Genomic DNA, 16586 nt, shown 5'->3' with positions numbered 1-16586 from the left:
CGCCTTTCGCCCGTAGTCAGCTGGGATAGGCTCCAGCTTGCCTGTGACTCTGTAGGACAGGATAAAGCGGCTACAGATAATGAATGAATGAGATTGTCACCTCAGTACAAGTACAAGTACCTCGGGCTGTGGCTGGACAGCAAACTGGACTGGACTTGCAACACCAATCACTTATACAGGAAGGGACCGAGCAGGCTGTACTTCCTGAGGAGGCTGTGGTCCTTTAACATCTGCAGGAAACTCCTGTGGATGTTCTATCAGTCTGTGGTCGCTAGTGTCCTGTTTTACACCATGGTGTGCTGGGGGGGCAGCAAATCCAAGAAGGATGCATCCAGGCTGGACAAACTGATCAGGCGGGCCGGCTCTGCGGTCGGCATGAAGCTGGACTCTCTGGTGACGGTGGCAGAGAAGAGGACTATGGACAAACTACTGAACATCATGGACAATGCCAGTCACCCTCTGCACACCATCATCATCAACCAGAGGAGCCTGTTCAGTGACAGAATACTCCTTCCCAAGTGCAGGACGAACAGACTTAAAAACTCCTTTGTCCCTCACGCCATCAGACTGTACAACTCCTCTCTGGGGGGGAGGAGGGGTAACAGGAGGACAGAGGACAGGAAGGAGCAGTAGCCTAGTCTAACAATAAGCAATACCGGACAACGTGCAATATAAAGTGCAATATCTCTCCTGCTGCCCCCCTTCCTCTCTTCCCCATATCTTATTCTTTTTATATTTGTATATGTAAATAATTGATTTAATTTATGTAGAAGTTTTTTCTCTATTTTCTATTCTCTGTTTATCCTGTAATGATGCTGCTGGAATCTTAATTTCCCTGAGGGAACCCTCCCAAAGGGATCAATAAAGTTCTATCTAATCTAATCTAATCTAATCTAATCTAATCTAATCTAATCTAATCTAATCTAATCTAATCTAATCTAATCAGGAAGAGGAATGAAGGTGAGCAGTAGCAAAACAGAATACATGTACATCAATGAGAATGGGGATGAGAGTGTAGTGAAGATACGTAAAGAAAGTTGGTGAATTCAAGTACCTGGGGTCAACTGTGCAGGAAAATGGGGGCTGCGATAGTGAGGTGAGAACGACAGTGCAGGCAGGGTGGAGCGGTTGGAGAAGGATTTCAGGAGTCATTTGTGATAGAAAAGTCCCAGGAAAAGTGAAAGGTAAGCTGTATAAGACAGTAGTGAGACCAGCTGTGATGTATGGATTGGAGACCGTACCCTTAACGAAGAGACAGGAAGCGGAGTTGGAGGTGGCGGAGTTGAGGATGTTAAGGTTTGCGATGGGAGGTTGGACAGGATAAGGAACGAGCAGATCAGAGAGGCAGCACATGTGGAGAGCTTGGGAATTAAACTAAGAGAGATGAGACTGAGATGGTACGGGCACATCCTGAGAAGAGATGCAGAGCATGTGGGAAGGAGAATGTTGAGGATGGAGCTGCCAGGCAAACGAAAATGAGGAAGGCCAAAGAGGAGATACATGGATGTGGTGAGAGAGGACATGAAAGTGGCAGGTGTGGTAGAGAAGGATGCGGAAGACAGGGAGCAATGGAGACGAAAGATCCGCTGTGGCAACCCCTAATTGGGAGCAGCCAGAAGAAGAAGAAGATTGTCACCTCAGGGTGGCATGGTGGTGTAGTTGTTAGCACTGCTCCTCACAGCAAGAAGGTTCTGGGTTCGAGCCCAGCAGCCAGTGAAGGCCTTTCTCTGTGGAGTTTGCATGTTCTCCCCGTGTCTGTGTGGGTTTCCTCCAGGTGCTCCGGTTTCCCCTACAGTCCAAAGGCATGCAGGTTAGGCTAATTGGTGGCTCTAAATTTGACCGTAGGTGTGAATGATTATGTGTCTACCCTGTGGGCGGCACGGTGGTGTAGTGGTTAGCACTGTCACCTCACAGCAAGAAGGTTCTGCGTTCGAGCCCAGCAGCCTGTGAGGGCCTTTCTGTGTGGAGTTTGCATGTTCTACACTCAAAAAATAAAACATTGGATTTACTTAACTGAGTTATGGCAACCGGTCCCACGAAACTGTGTTAATTTAGATGTATTGAATACAGTTATGTTGAGTTTTTCAACACATAACTGTATTCAATACATCTAAATTAACACAGTTTTGTTGGACCGGTTGCCATAACTCGGTTAAGTAAATCCAGTGTTTTATTTTTTTGAGTGTACCTGTGTCTGCGTGGGTTTCCTCCAGGTGCTCCGGTTTCCCCCACAGTCCAAAGACATACAGTTAGGTTAACATGGGGCAGCCTTGGGCTAAAGCGCCCTTGAGCAAGGTACCTGACCCCTGACTGCTCCCCGGGTGCTCTAGTGTGGCTGCCCGCTGCTCTGTGTGTGTGTTGACTGCTTCAGATGGGTCAAATGCAGAGGATAAATTTCACTGTGCTTGAAGTGTGCATATGACAAATAAAGGTTTCTTCTTCTTCTGCAATGACCTGGCGACTTATCCAGGGTGTACCCCGCCTCTCACCCATAGTCAGCTGGGATAGGCTCCAGCTTGCCTGCGACCCTGCACAGGATAAGCGGCAACAGATAATGGATGGATGGATGGATGGATGGATAATCCTCCAACCAAACTATAATGAATAAGATCTCACTTTGAAGGACTGCCATGTGTTTTTCACTTTTTAATGAATGGTTAAAATTTTTATTATAACTTTTAATGTGCGGCACGGTGGTGTAGTGGTTAGCACTGTCTCCTCACAGCAAGGAGGTTCTGGGTTCAAGCCCAGTGGCTGATGAGGGCCTTTCTGTGTGGAGTTTGCATGTTCTCCCCGTGTCTGTGTGGGTTTCCTCTGGGTACTCCGGTTTCCCCCACAGTCCAAAGGCATGCAGGTTAGGCTAATTGGTGGCTCTAAATTTGACCGTAGGTGTGAATGATTATGTGTCTACCCTGTGGGCGGCATGGTGGTGTAGTGGTTAGCACTGTCGCCTCACAGCAAGAAGGTTCTGCGTTCGAGCCCAGCGGCCGGGGAGGGCCTTTCTGTGTGGAGTTTGCATGTTCTCCCCGTGTCTGTGTGGGTTTCCTCCAGGTGCTCTGGTTTCCCCCACAGTCCAAAGACATGCAGTTAGGTGAACGTGGGGCGGCCTTGGGCTGAAGTGCCCTTGAGCAAGGTACCTAACCCCTGACTGCTCCCCGGGCGCTGTAGCATAGCTGCCACTGCTCTGGGTGTGCGTGTGCTTATTGCTTGCATGTGTGTGTTCACTGCTTCAGATGGGTGAAATGCAGGGAACAATTTCACAAGTGTCCATGTGATGAATAAAGTTGTTGTTGTTGTTCTTCTTCTTCTTCTTCTTCTTCTTAATTTTATTTCATGTAGTAATGTGTAAATAATTTTTATAGAAGTCCGTTTCTGCCACCATAATAACAAGAAGATTTCTCATCATCTCATAATGACTTAATATCTCATAATATCAAGATAATTGCCTCATAATTATGACTTGCTATATCATAATATTAAGATTCGACCTAGTATCTCGTAATTAATGACTTCATGTCTCATATTAATGACTTATTATATGATAATAATGAGATATTAATTCATACTTTTGAGAAAACGTTCTCATAAAGAAATAGTAAAATCTCATTATACGCTGATGCCATCTGACCACTCAGTTATCCAGCAGTGACCAGGAAAAATATCCTTTCATATTCACACCATCATCTGTGATGGCTAGAAAACAATACAATACAAGGCACTGATAAGTTTCAGTCTACTGTCTATGTGTGTACACACACACACACACACACACACACACACACACACACACACACAGCCTAAAAAACTGCTCTGCGATAAATTTTTAACTCATCCAACTTTGAACGAAAATACTCTGTTATTTATTTATTTATTTATTACTGCGTTACGTCATTGCAAGACGTTTTGATACTTGCTGAAGTGTATCCTGATAAAACTGGCAGTGATCAAGGTCTTCAATTTCCACAGGCCCAACCTGTGAGAAGCCATTTTCAGTGATGTAAATAGTAAATCATCATTATGACAATATAATAAACCATAATTACGACATTGTATCTCATCATTATGAGAAACATTCTCATTATTATGACATACTATGTGATTTTTTTTTCAAGCGGCAGAAACAGGCTTCTATAAGAATCTGAAAAGCAGTAAAAATAATTTTTTTTAAAAAGTTATTAAGAATGATGCTGTTTGGAGGATAAAAATTCAGAAGTGATTCTAAATGTGTTGTTAATACGACACTCACAGGGGAAAAGGTTAAATCCTCCACCATGGCTTGTGTTTTATCCCTCTATGAGGAGGCTTCAGTGTTCTCTGTAGAATCCTCTGTGTAAAACCCAACACATGATTTCTCTTTCAGAAAATGTTCAAGGTAAAACACCTGAGGAAAGCAGAACCATCATTTAAAGAACTTTGAGGATTTCATTGTACAGTGTAGAAAAATTCTTTATACACAAAGGTTTATATGCAAGATTTCATAAAAACATAACTATCTTTGTTAACTAATGAGTGCACATTGTATTTTCTGTGGTAAAGGTAATTAAATCTAAATATACAAAAATGTGACGGTTAATCACTTTATTTTTCTTTTGAAACCAATTAATTCTGTTTGTAGTAGATTTTGTGGCAATTTTATACCCTTAACCCTTTGGTGACTGACCCCTTGAAAATGGTTCCTCCAGGAACCATGACATTTCAGTTGTCAAGACAACGGAAAAACTAAAATACAAATACAAATACAAGAGCATTTTGTTTTGTGCACAAGAGCATTGTGACGTATCTTTCTGTTTTTGTATTTTAGTTTTTCCGTTGTCTTGACAACTGAAACGTCATCGTTCCTGGAGGAACCATTTTCAAGGGGTCAGTCACCAAAGGGTTAATGTAACCACGCACATATGTAACCATGCACACATGCCTTGGTGTCATCATATATACAATAATTTAGTTTATGATTGTATTTTGATTCATATGCAACCACACACACCTTGATGTAATCACATAAGCAGTAATGTGTTTATATATATATATATATATATATATATATATATTCAAGGGCAGCACGGTGGTGTAGTGGTTAGCGCTGTCGCCTCACAGCAAGAAGGTCCCGGGTTCGAGCCCCGTGGCCGGCGAGGGCCTTTCTGTGTGGAGTTTGCATGTTCTCCCCGTGTCCACGTGGGTTTCCTCCGGGTGCTCCGGTTTCCCCCACAGTCCAAAGACATGCAGGTTAGGTTAACTGGTGGCTCTAAATTGACCGTAGGTGTGAATGTGAGTGTGAATGGTTGTCTGTGTCTATGTGTCAGCCCTGTGATGACCTGGCAACTTGTCCAGGGTGTACCCCGCCTTTCGCCCGTAGTCGGCTGGGATAGGCTCCAGCTTGCCTGCGACCCTGTAGAACAGGATAAAGCGGCTAGAGATAATGAGATGAGATGATATGTAAGTTCAAAGCCAAGTATGTTGATTTTCAGTAAAGAGTAAATGAAGTTGATTCGATTAAAATAAATAATAAATTGATTTATGAATTATCATAATTACAGTAAAATACAGCAAAGACATTGAGATTGTTTACACTGAAGGTTGTTATTGGCTAAATCACTGGCCTATTCAACAAGTGTATTATTCTAACTCCAGCACCTGCAGTGTTATCATATGTTGTAATGAGTGAGACAAGACCATGTTGAATTAAGCAATTGTTCATTCTGGAGTGTTTTGCATGTTAATATAATACATTTTATCAAGTTCTTCTGAATCAGGTATTGTTACAGAATAAGCTGCAATGTACATTTTCTTTTTTAAATCCTATGTTGTGTTAGACTGACCAAGGCCATATTTGTACCCTCTCGAGTGTTGTGCTCATTTGCACCTGCAGCCTGTGTCAATCTTTAACCTGATTTGACTCCATCATTTGGAATCATGTATTGTACGCTCTGAATGCTGTGTTGTTCAGGACGTATCACTTCTTATCATATGTTTTGATTCTTCCTGAATTGACCATTCATACTGGAAAATTTGGCTCAGTTGATTCAAAATATGAGAAGCGTGAGATGTACTGCCCAGTAGAAAATGTTGAAGTGGTATGACGTGACATGTTAATCGGTGAGATTATTTGTATATACTGTGTTTTTTTGAGACAGTATAGAATGAGAACTTTGTAATTTTGAGTCGGTTCACTCTGCAGACCAAACTCGGCCTTTATTAATTGATTTAATAAAAGTCTAAACTTTTCTGCAACCTCTTGGACTTTGAATCATTTTTGCTTGGGAGAGTTTAAGTTTTGAGAGTTTCCACGACATATTATTTATTATTTTTTTGTTTGTTATCCCCCACCCAAATGAAGTTTGGCAGAGGATATAGAAACGGGTTCCGTCCATTCATCCATCCATCCGGCTGTTGGTCCGTCCGTCCGGTCACATTTTCATTTCCGGGCCATATCTTTAAAACTACTGAAGATAGCCTCATGAAACTTTGTATACATATCAAGCAACATGTGAACTGGTGCCTTTTGCTATTTTGGATTTTTTGAAAAAAAAAAGCATTTTTCAAATTTTTACATAAAAAATAGATTTTGACTTAGTTTCTAAGAGCAATGTTCATTTCCAGAGCATATATCCAAAACTATTCATGATACGGATTTGAAACTTGTTATACATGTTAACAAGGTGATGTAGATGTGCCTTTTCATACTAAGAAATTTGAGAAATTTAGTTTTTCATGTTTCTATGGAAACAATTTCAGACTTAATCTCTTAGGTTAGTCTTCGGGGTAGGTTTTGTTTCTGGAGCAGAACTTGAAAACTATGAGTGGTACAGTCTTGAAAGTTGGTATATGTGTTGATTAAGTGATGTATATGTGCCTTCTGATACTAAGAAATGTGAGAAATTTTAATTTTTAGCTCACCTGGACCAAAGGTCTGGTGGGTTTATGCCATGGGCTGCTGAGATCAGTGTAAAGAGGTCGGGTTTGTTTCCTGCAGCAGAACTTGAAAAATGTGACAAATAATATCTTGAAACTTGGTATATAGTTGGTATATAGAGCGGGGGATATAGATGACTCTGTCTTCTTGTTTGTTTGTTTGTTTGTTTGTTTGTTTGTTTGTTTGTTTGTTTGTTTGTTTGTACATAATTTATTGTTTTCCTTTTGAACTGTGTTGACCTGACAAAAAGGAAAGAAATCTATTTTATAAAAATTAAATTAAAGGATGTAAATGGTGCACCGCATGCATTCTAATATGGGTGATTAGTGGGATTTTTGTGCCATCTGATCAGTTATTCTCCACTTAACTGAAAATTATATGAAAGTTTTGTATAATTAACTATACAAAAATTGGCTTAATAAGAGAACCCAGTTATAATGACAAATAATAGTATACTTAGTATTTAATGACACTCATTTCTTATCTGCATCAGTATAAAAAGCAGCACTATGGATTGAGGTATATTAATTAAGCTGCATCGAAACTACATTCTCACTGAACTGCATATAGATGTTGGATGCCATCGACAGTATCCCTTGAGATTATATTTTGTTGTGTTAAAATGTCTAACCATAACCTACAATTTGACAAGATGCTCATAGCTAATTGATGAATTCATGATAACTGCCAAAGCAAATTACCTGCCAAGTAAACATATTACAACTGTAACACAATCCTCCACAATCCTGGATGCATTGTATTCATTGTGAGTGTGAAGTGTTCAGGCAAGTTCAGACTCGCAGCTGTGGGTGGCCTACAGAGGGGAGAGCAGGCATTGCATGCGACCGTATAAAGCCAGAGACAAGATTTGTTTTTCTATTTGTGCAAGTTCTGACAGTCCTTTACTATAATAACAAAACATTATTTCTATGTTGGTATTTTAGAATGAAACAGGAAGTTTATCTTGATTTACATAATAAATGAATAAATGACTCACCAAGGGACATTCAGTGCACTCCATAGGGTATAAAGGCATTACTTTATACCCTTTGTGGTGAAGAAAAACAGCAGTGAGCCTTTTGCAATATATCTTTTTATACAGTACCACAGTTGTCTAAAGCAGTGGTTCTCAAAGTAGGGTCTGGGGACCTCCATTGGTCTGTGATTATTATTATTATTATTATTATTATTATTATTATTATTATGCATTGTGTCACACATTGTTTTTGTCAGTGGTAATAATTTCATGAAATTCGGTATCAACAAGATTCCTCAAATTTCAAGGACTTTACGGAGGATCCTTGCAGAGTGGATGATAACAGTTTTCTGCAACTCAGCAATTCCTGTTCTTATTCCCAGGTCATCTAATCTCTTCGATAATTGTCTTGGTGTTGTACCGAGTGCTCCTATTACGATTGGAATGGCTTTTGTTCTCGTATTCCATAGCTTTTGTAGTTCTCTTGCAAGGTCTTGGTACTTCTCTATTTTTTTCTATCTCTTTTTCATTTACTCTACTGTCATATGGCAAGGCTTTACATTAATTTTTTTGCTCACCGGCCACTGTGGCTAGTGGTTTTCCCGAGTCACAAGCCATTCAGCCTTTTCACTAGCCACAATTTTGTTGCCAGGAAATCGCAGTTATTTCTTCACCATGATACGTTAAAGTTCGGAAGGTCTAGATTTAATTATGAATGGCAGCGTATAATGTATCTCTACAGTAGCACTCAAGTATTCAGTGCTGTTAAGGTAGCTCCCTATATGAAAACATGCAACCAATTCAGACAAAAATATAAACAGAGTATTCTGTTTATTGAACTCAAATTCAAGCCCCTTACAATATGAAATATCGTATACTGTAATATGAGAAATAACATTCAGTACAACTGAACTGATTCTAATATTAAAAGTCCAATTCAAAACATTTATCATTGAAAAACATTTGATGTTTTGATATGCAAGTAGGGCAGCACGGTGGTGTAGTGGTTAGCGCTGTCGCCTCACAGCAAGAAGGTCTGGGTTCAAGCCCCGTGGCCGGCGAGGGCCTATCTGTGCGGAGTTTGCATGTTCTCCCCGTGTCCGCGTGGGTTTCCTCCGGGTGCTCCGGTTTCCCCCGGGTGCTCTGGTTTCCCCCACAGTCCAAAGACATGCAGGTTAGGTTAACTGGTGACTCTAAATTGACCGTAGGTGTGAATGGTTGTCTGTGTCTATGTGTCAGCCCTGTGATGACCTGGCGACTTGTCCAGGGTGTACCCCACCTTTCGCCCATAGTCAGCTGGGATAGGCTCCAGCTTGCCTGCGACCCTGTTGGACAGGATAAAGCGGCTAGAGATAATGAGATATGCAAGTATTATGTGTATTATCAAGTATTATTATGTATATTATATATTATCTATTAATAGTGTGTGTGAGCATGTGTAGAGAGAGACATTAACTGTCCTCATTACATTCATCATCAGATGAGTCTGAATGGTCCATGAAAAATGGTCTTCGTGACCTGAGGCTTCCAGCAGGCCATAAGTTGATAGCTGGGGCGGATCAACTTCTTTCCAATCACGTGAACGTTTCTAAACAGCAGCTCCAGCCTCTCCAGCTCAGCCGACTTCATGACAGCCAGGGACTGAAAGCAATGCTGTCCTGTAGTGAACCAGCCATCTTCGCCTGTTTTGATGTTATAGTACCGATGTGTGCATTTGACTTTTCGTGGTCCTTTATAGTTTCGAGTTTAAAATTACTGGTGCCTGTCTTTGCCAGACTTTCTACAGTACAGGGTATTTTTGGTTTTGCTATGAACTAGCCAGTCTCACCTGAACTTCCATTTATCATTGAACTGTCTTATCTTCCTATTAGCGTCTTGTTCATCTCTATGGCAGCAGCCAGCTCTGAGGCCCCCGTGGTCTGGACCTCTGTCATTTTTAAGAGCTGAAAATACATTTGTACTCTAAATATTCAACTGGATAAAAAAAAAAAAATAAAGAACATTAAAATGTCTCCATAAAAAGTGCATTGTTAATTATGTTAAACGCTGATTCTGTCTTCTGTGTGTGTTTGGTGCACGCGGCTCTGAGACCAAGAACACAAAAGCGAATGAGCACGCAACTCGGGGGAGGAACGCAGTGCAGGAGACATGGGGTTACCACTGTAACCATCAGCGCACTTTCATCAAGCTGTTAAATTTACATTTTCGAAGCAGCGCGGTTGTAGCCTGCCTTGTTTGTGATTTTAAAAATAAATCATTCAATAAGCCAAAGCAATAGAGTGGAAAGTTTCAACTTATGTTTGCCTTGGATAACTTTGCCTAAAACATGGTGGTGTATACTGATTTTTTTCCCAGAATGTTTTTTGTGTGGAGGTGTAACGGATGCCAGATTGTTAATGTATCTCAGTTCCATAGGCTACATGGTGAGGGTATCTTTTGTCCTCATTGCTTGGGCCAGATCAAACCATTAAACAAGCTTAAATTATTCTTACTCTTGCCACATACATGATTTTTTTTCAAAACTGATGATATTCAGTTCAAACACCATTAAAAGTAATTTCAGGAATAGATCTCTTGTGTGATGTGTAATTCACCCCCTCATTTAAATATGTCAAACATTTTTCGGCGCGCGCTTTGCGCATCACGGACCTCTGTGATTTTAAAATGCTGCTCCGGCCCTGTTCATCTCTGCCCCTTTTTTCCTGAGCAGCAGGGTTTGAAACTCCAGCTATATGCCACCACATAGTACGCTTGTCAGTCGTCAGCAACTTTGTTGCTTTGTTCATTAACCGCAGGTTACCCTATCACTGATTTTATCTGAGATGTTAACGAACGTTCTCAACAATTCTAACATGTTATCAGAATGTTTATGCAGGTGCTCATGGGAGTTGTAGGCACGTAATATTACATTGCAATGCGTTTATTATATCAGATGCCTTCAGAAAACTACAATTAAAATATATTGTCATACCACAGAATAAACCACCCACCAAAGTGGCTAGTGAGACTAAAGTCATTATCTGCCAAAGCTGAATTTTACCCGCATTTGGCGTGGGCAGGTGCTAATGTAAAGCCCTGTCATATGGTATGGCAAAGTCTATTATTTTGCATTCCTTATTTTCTTTATCAATCAATACAGCATCAGGTGGTCTGGCTTCTATGGCATGGTTAGTCTGGATGTTGAAATCCCACAGTAACTTACAGCTGTCATATTCTGTTATTGTTTCCGATTGGTGTTCATACCATCTTTCTGTTACAGGTACTTTATACCTTCGGCACAGTTCCCAATTAATTTTTCTCCCCACCCAATCATGCCTACATTTACACTCTTTTTTTAAGCGATCATATTCCATTCACTTACAGTATGATTCACTGTTTCGTCTCCCTCTCCACACAACCAAGACTTGCTCTCTTCCTGTGTTTTATCAATCTTTGCCTTGATAACATTGGTTCTTATTGTTTGTTCTTGGGCTGCTAAAATTAATGATTCAGTTTCACGTTTTATTCCAGCTCCTTTAAGCCACAGCCATCTTTCTTTTCCTGCCTCATTATCTGTTTGTCTTAAAAACTGGCCATGTAATGTTTTCTCCTTCCAGTCCTGTTTCCTTTCAGTTTTCTTTCAATTCTTAAATTCAGTCACACCTTCTCCTTGAAAATCTTCCATCTGTCTTGCAGCCACTAACAACAACAACAACAACAACAACAACGTTGTTATTATTATGATTATAAATAATAATGATTATTAATACATGATGGGGCGGCACGGTGGTGTAGTGGTTAGCGCTGTCGCCTCACAGCAAGAAGGTCCTGGGTTCGAGCCCCGTGGCCAGCGAGGGCCTTTCTGTGCGGAGTTTGCATGTTCTCCCCGTGTCCACGTGGGTTTCCTCCGGGTGCTCCGGTTTCCCCCACAGTCCAAAGACATGCAGGTTAGGTTAACTGGTGACTCTAAATTGACCGTAGGTGTGAATGTGAGTGTGAATGGTTGTCTGTGTCTATGTGTCAGCCCTGTGATGACCTGGTGACTTGTCCAGGGTGTACCCCGCCTTTCGCCTGTAGTCAGCTGGGATAGGCTCCAGCTTGCCTGCGACCCTGTAGAACAGGATAAAGCGGCTAGAGATAATGAGATGAGATGAGTTCCTTGGTTTTAATAAGTTTAATCCACTTGACAATAACTCCATAACATGTACAACTATCAATAATATCAACATCTCATCTCATTATCTCTAGCCACTTTATCCTGTTCTACAGGGTCGCAGGCAAGCTGGAGCCTATCCCAGCTGACTACGGGCGAAAGGCGGGGTACACCCTGGACAAGTCGCCAGGTCATCACAGGGCTGACACATATACACAGACAACCATTCACACTCACAGTCAATTTAGAGTCACCAGTTAACCTAACCTGCATGTCTTTGGACTGTGGGGGAAACCAGAGCACCCGGAGGAAACCCACGCGGACACGGGGAGAACATGCAAACTCCACACAGAAAGGCCCTCTCCGGCAACGGGGCTCGAACCCGCCCAATAATATCAACATGAATATTTAAATCTTTAAAATATTGATGATGATGATGATGAGTTTATTTAGTAAAATAATGTACAATACAGGTATTGTGTACATCAGAGGTGGACAAAGCACCCAACTTCATTACTTAAGTCAAAGTACAGAGCCCACTGGTCAATGTTTTTCCGATACAAGTGAAAGTTGTCCAGTCAAATTTTTACTTAAGTTAAAGTACTGAAGTACTTGCTTTTAAAAATACTTAAGTATTAAAAGTACATTTTCTGTCAACGCATTGTTGTATTATTGCCACAACGCTTACAAAACCTAATGCCTCTGAAGCAACCGACTGGATTTACAAAATGAACTCATGCTGTGCCATCATGGTGGTTTAACGTTAAGCTAGCTCGTCAGTGAAGCACCACCTGACATGCTAGCAAACTCTTTTCAAACTCAAAATCATATTGGGTAGCTAACGCTACTAGAAAAGAAAGATTTCTACATTCTGTTTATTTGGCAAGATTATGCTAAAACATATTTCTGAAAGAACTTCAGATAAGTTAATGTTATTCATGTTAGCATAACTCCGTTTTTACATGCTAACTAACAGTGTCCAAGTTAACTAGCTATGTATAAATATTAGCCGTGGACAAGACAATGGCAACTTGGTGGGCAAATCCATAGAAAGTCATTTGACTAACCAGACTGCATAGCTATTGCAACATTATCGCTAGCTCTAAAAGTACAGACTCCACTGCAAGTTTTCTCTTGGAATAAAACGTTTATATACCTCGATATGCTTCCGCAGGTTTGACGGCAGGTATTTATATGGCACAATGTGGTTCATTTTAGGCAAACGAAGCAAACATTTAAAATCCTTTCAGAAAACTGAAACATGGGTTCATGGGCCACGAGTGTGTGCGTTCTCCAGAAGAACCGCCTCCTTCCATTCTGTCATCAACTGATCGTGTTCAAATAACGCTGTTGAGAAATCACTGAACTTGATTTGATACAGTCTATGGACATGACATGACCCTAGTGATTACTGATAGTCTGTCTCAGTGTCACCTGCGAAAAAACCATCATGTTTTAGAAAAGAAAAGAAACTCCACTTTCAAAGCTGCTTCATAGTACCAAGGACGTTGATAGAAATGTAGTGGAGTGAAAAGTACGATATTTGTCTTTCAAATGTAGTGAAGTTAAAGTCATAAGTTTCCAGAAAAAATAATATTCAAGTAAAGTACAGATACTCAAAAAGTGTACTTAAGTACAGTACTCAAGTAAATGTACTTCGTAACTGTCCACCTCTGGTGTATGTTAAAATACATGGCTAGTACAAGAAAGTATATATATATATATATATATATATATATATATATATATATATATATATATATATATATATAATTTACCAGCTGGGAGGTCCGTATCGTGAAATACTGTGGCCGAGGTCTTGAAAGTACTGAACGAGGCCCTCTGGGCCGAGGTCAGTATTCAAGGCTGAGGTCACGGTATTTCACCATACGGACCGACCTTAAGCTGGTAAATAATATATTAATTTTTTTCTTTACCAAATTCTAACAGAAAACGAGAGCGCCCGAAAGGGAAAACCGAGCTGAGCCACCATTTTGAATCCTCATTCATAGCTGTAATGCAAATGGCTTCCTCCTCGGTATACAAGTGCACTTCCATGGCAGGGAAACAACTACATTTTGCCACCTATGTAGTCCCCTATTTATACAAAATTGAGTCATTCAGGATTCAGCCATGTTTTTGCTCGACGTTAGCAAGTTAGAGGTTTTTAGCTTTCTCCTGAAATGTTGTCTTTTATTTCTTCTTCCTCAGGGTAGTAAAACTCGCTTTTGCTGTGAACACTGTCGTTATCGCTATCCATGCTGTAAAATTAATGCTATTCTCCGGAGAAATGTGAAAATAAATGTTGACAAAAAATGCTATGTTTGTTGTTGTTGTGAACGAGCGAGTCGCCAGAGGTCCGTAACCGGGGTCCGTATCGCAGAGAATTTTTTAAGGATTTTCCACTAGGAGACCAACTGGTCTGGGCAATACAATCACAGGCCCCAGAGTCCATGCGGCTGCACCGCTGCGGCATATTCTGTGATGCAAATTGCCGCATTACGAATCCTCGTTTCAGCCAGCATAATATCAACTTATGCTGTGTTCACACTTATACCGGTACGAAAGTGGTATAACTGTATCGATACAAAGTATACTGGTACAGTTTAGTGCATCTGTCCACACTAGCGAGAAATGTTTGCAGTTTTCTTTCACGGTAGTTGAAATGCGCGTGTGCAAAATGTTTCCGTGGTTACTGAGTAACTTCCTTCCGAGAATATATGGTGGATGAAACAACGTGTGTGTGCTTTTTGTTGTCAATGTACAGTCTGTATTTCTGGTGGTCATTTATTCAGTTGAATCATATAAAACGCGCGAGTCAGTTGAGAAAGAAACAAACGAATCTCCGTTCTTCACTATTTTATTCAGCAAAGACATCGATTGAGGTGTGTGACTTTGCGCATGCGCATTATATTTGTATCGATACAGAGCCGCTTCATCTGTCCACACTACAGCGAAGCGCTACAGTACCGATACTGTACCGGTACGAAACCCATACATTTGTGGGTTTCGTACTGATACAGTTATACCGCTACAGTACCGGTATAGTTGCTAGTGTGGACAGGTGTTGCGGTATGAAAGTAGTTTCGTATCGGTACAAAATCCCTAGTGTGGACAGGGTATTAGTTAATGCAGTGCCAAGTTTTCCTTGTTAAATGTTACATGGTACTTGGTTAATTAATTTCAACTGATTGAACCAAATGATAAGACATAACTTGGTTTAAAATTTGGTCTCCCAGTGAAGCTGGTTTGGCATTGACTAGGAGACCAAATCTGGCCACTGGGAGACCATTTGGTCTCCCAGTAACTATGTTAAAAAAACATTTGGTCTCCCAGTAACTATGTTAAAAAATGCTCTGCGCGTATCGTTGGATACGGACCCGCTCGCCAGCCAATCAGAGCGCAGGATTTGGACTGTGAAAAAAAATAAAAACACTTATTTCCATTGTGGTCATATTATTGTATACATTATTACTGAAATAATGATAACAAAATAAATTTGTACTGAGGAGCTCAGCGGTGTTTATTTGACACTTTAAGGGGTCTCTAGCTACAAACGTTTGAAAACAGCTCATAGATATACATAGAAGACTAGATGCCTCACCGCGTATTCCAGAACGTCCGCACAGGGCAGCCATCTTACCACAGGCAAGCTTTTCACAGAATTTGCGGTACACTGAGGTAAGACCATTGAGATGCTTAAATGTTTATACTCTTATCTCGCTGAAATTTTGACGTACATACAAATGGTTTGATTTCATGAAACATTATTAATGTGGTTGTAATTCTGGGTGCTTGAACATGCTAAAATCGTACCTTTTCTCTTCAAAAACGACTTACTGCAGCTTTGTCAAAGTTATGTTTCATGCTAGGCTAGCTCGTAGCACCAAGTAATTTTACATGGAAGGTCATGAGATAATATTTTTAATAACTGAAGTTGCACTTGCACATGGTTTTCATTTTCGGGTTGGTTAATTTAAAACAACTTACATTATGATTTCTAGAGGAAATTAAATTACTGACTGTGACGAGATGCCAGACTTCTGCGCGGCTTTCGGTTGCTCGAACCGGCGATGTCTGGAAAGTAGGGCACGCGGGATCACCTTTCACCAGTAAGATAATACATCATTTTTTTAAGGATAGTCGGTAGCGTTATTTACTTCGTGAAATAATGTCCAATACAGTTCCTGATATGAGCAGCCGGGCTTATTTTGTCACAAACTACCTTGAGTCGCTGTCACTGTTTTATACTATTACTTACTCGGGCAGTGCATTTGTTATTATGCTATGATGTGAGTTTGCATTTGTTATTATGCTATGATGTGAGTTTATATTTGTTATTATGCTATGATGTGAGTTTGCATTTGTTATTATGCTATGATGTGAGTTTGCATTTGTTATTATGCTATGATGTGAGTTTGCATTTGTTATTATGCTATGATGTGAGTTTACATTTGTTATTATGCTATGCTGTGAGTTTACATTTGTTATTATGCTATGATGTGAGTTTACATTTGTTATTATGCTATGATGTGAGTTTATATTTGTTATTATGCTATGATGTGAGT

Source organism: Neoarius graeffei, chromosome 1 (assembly GCF_027579695.1).
Source record: "Neoarius graeffei isolate fNeoGra1 chromosome 1, fNeoGra1.pri, whole genome shotgun sequence".
Lineage (NCBI taxonomy): Eukaryota > Metazoa > Chordata > Actinopteri > Siluriformes > Ariidae > Neoarius > Neoarius graeffei.
The sequence above is the reverse complement of the archived record's forward strand: the minus strand, read 5'-3'. Positions refer to the sequence as shown.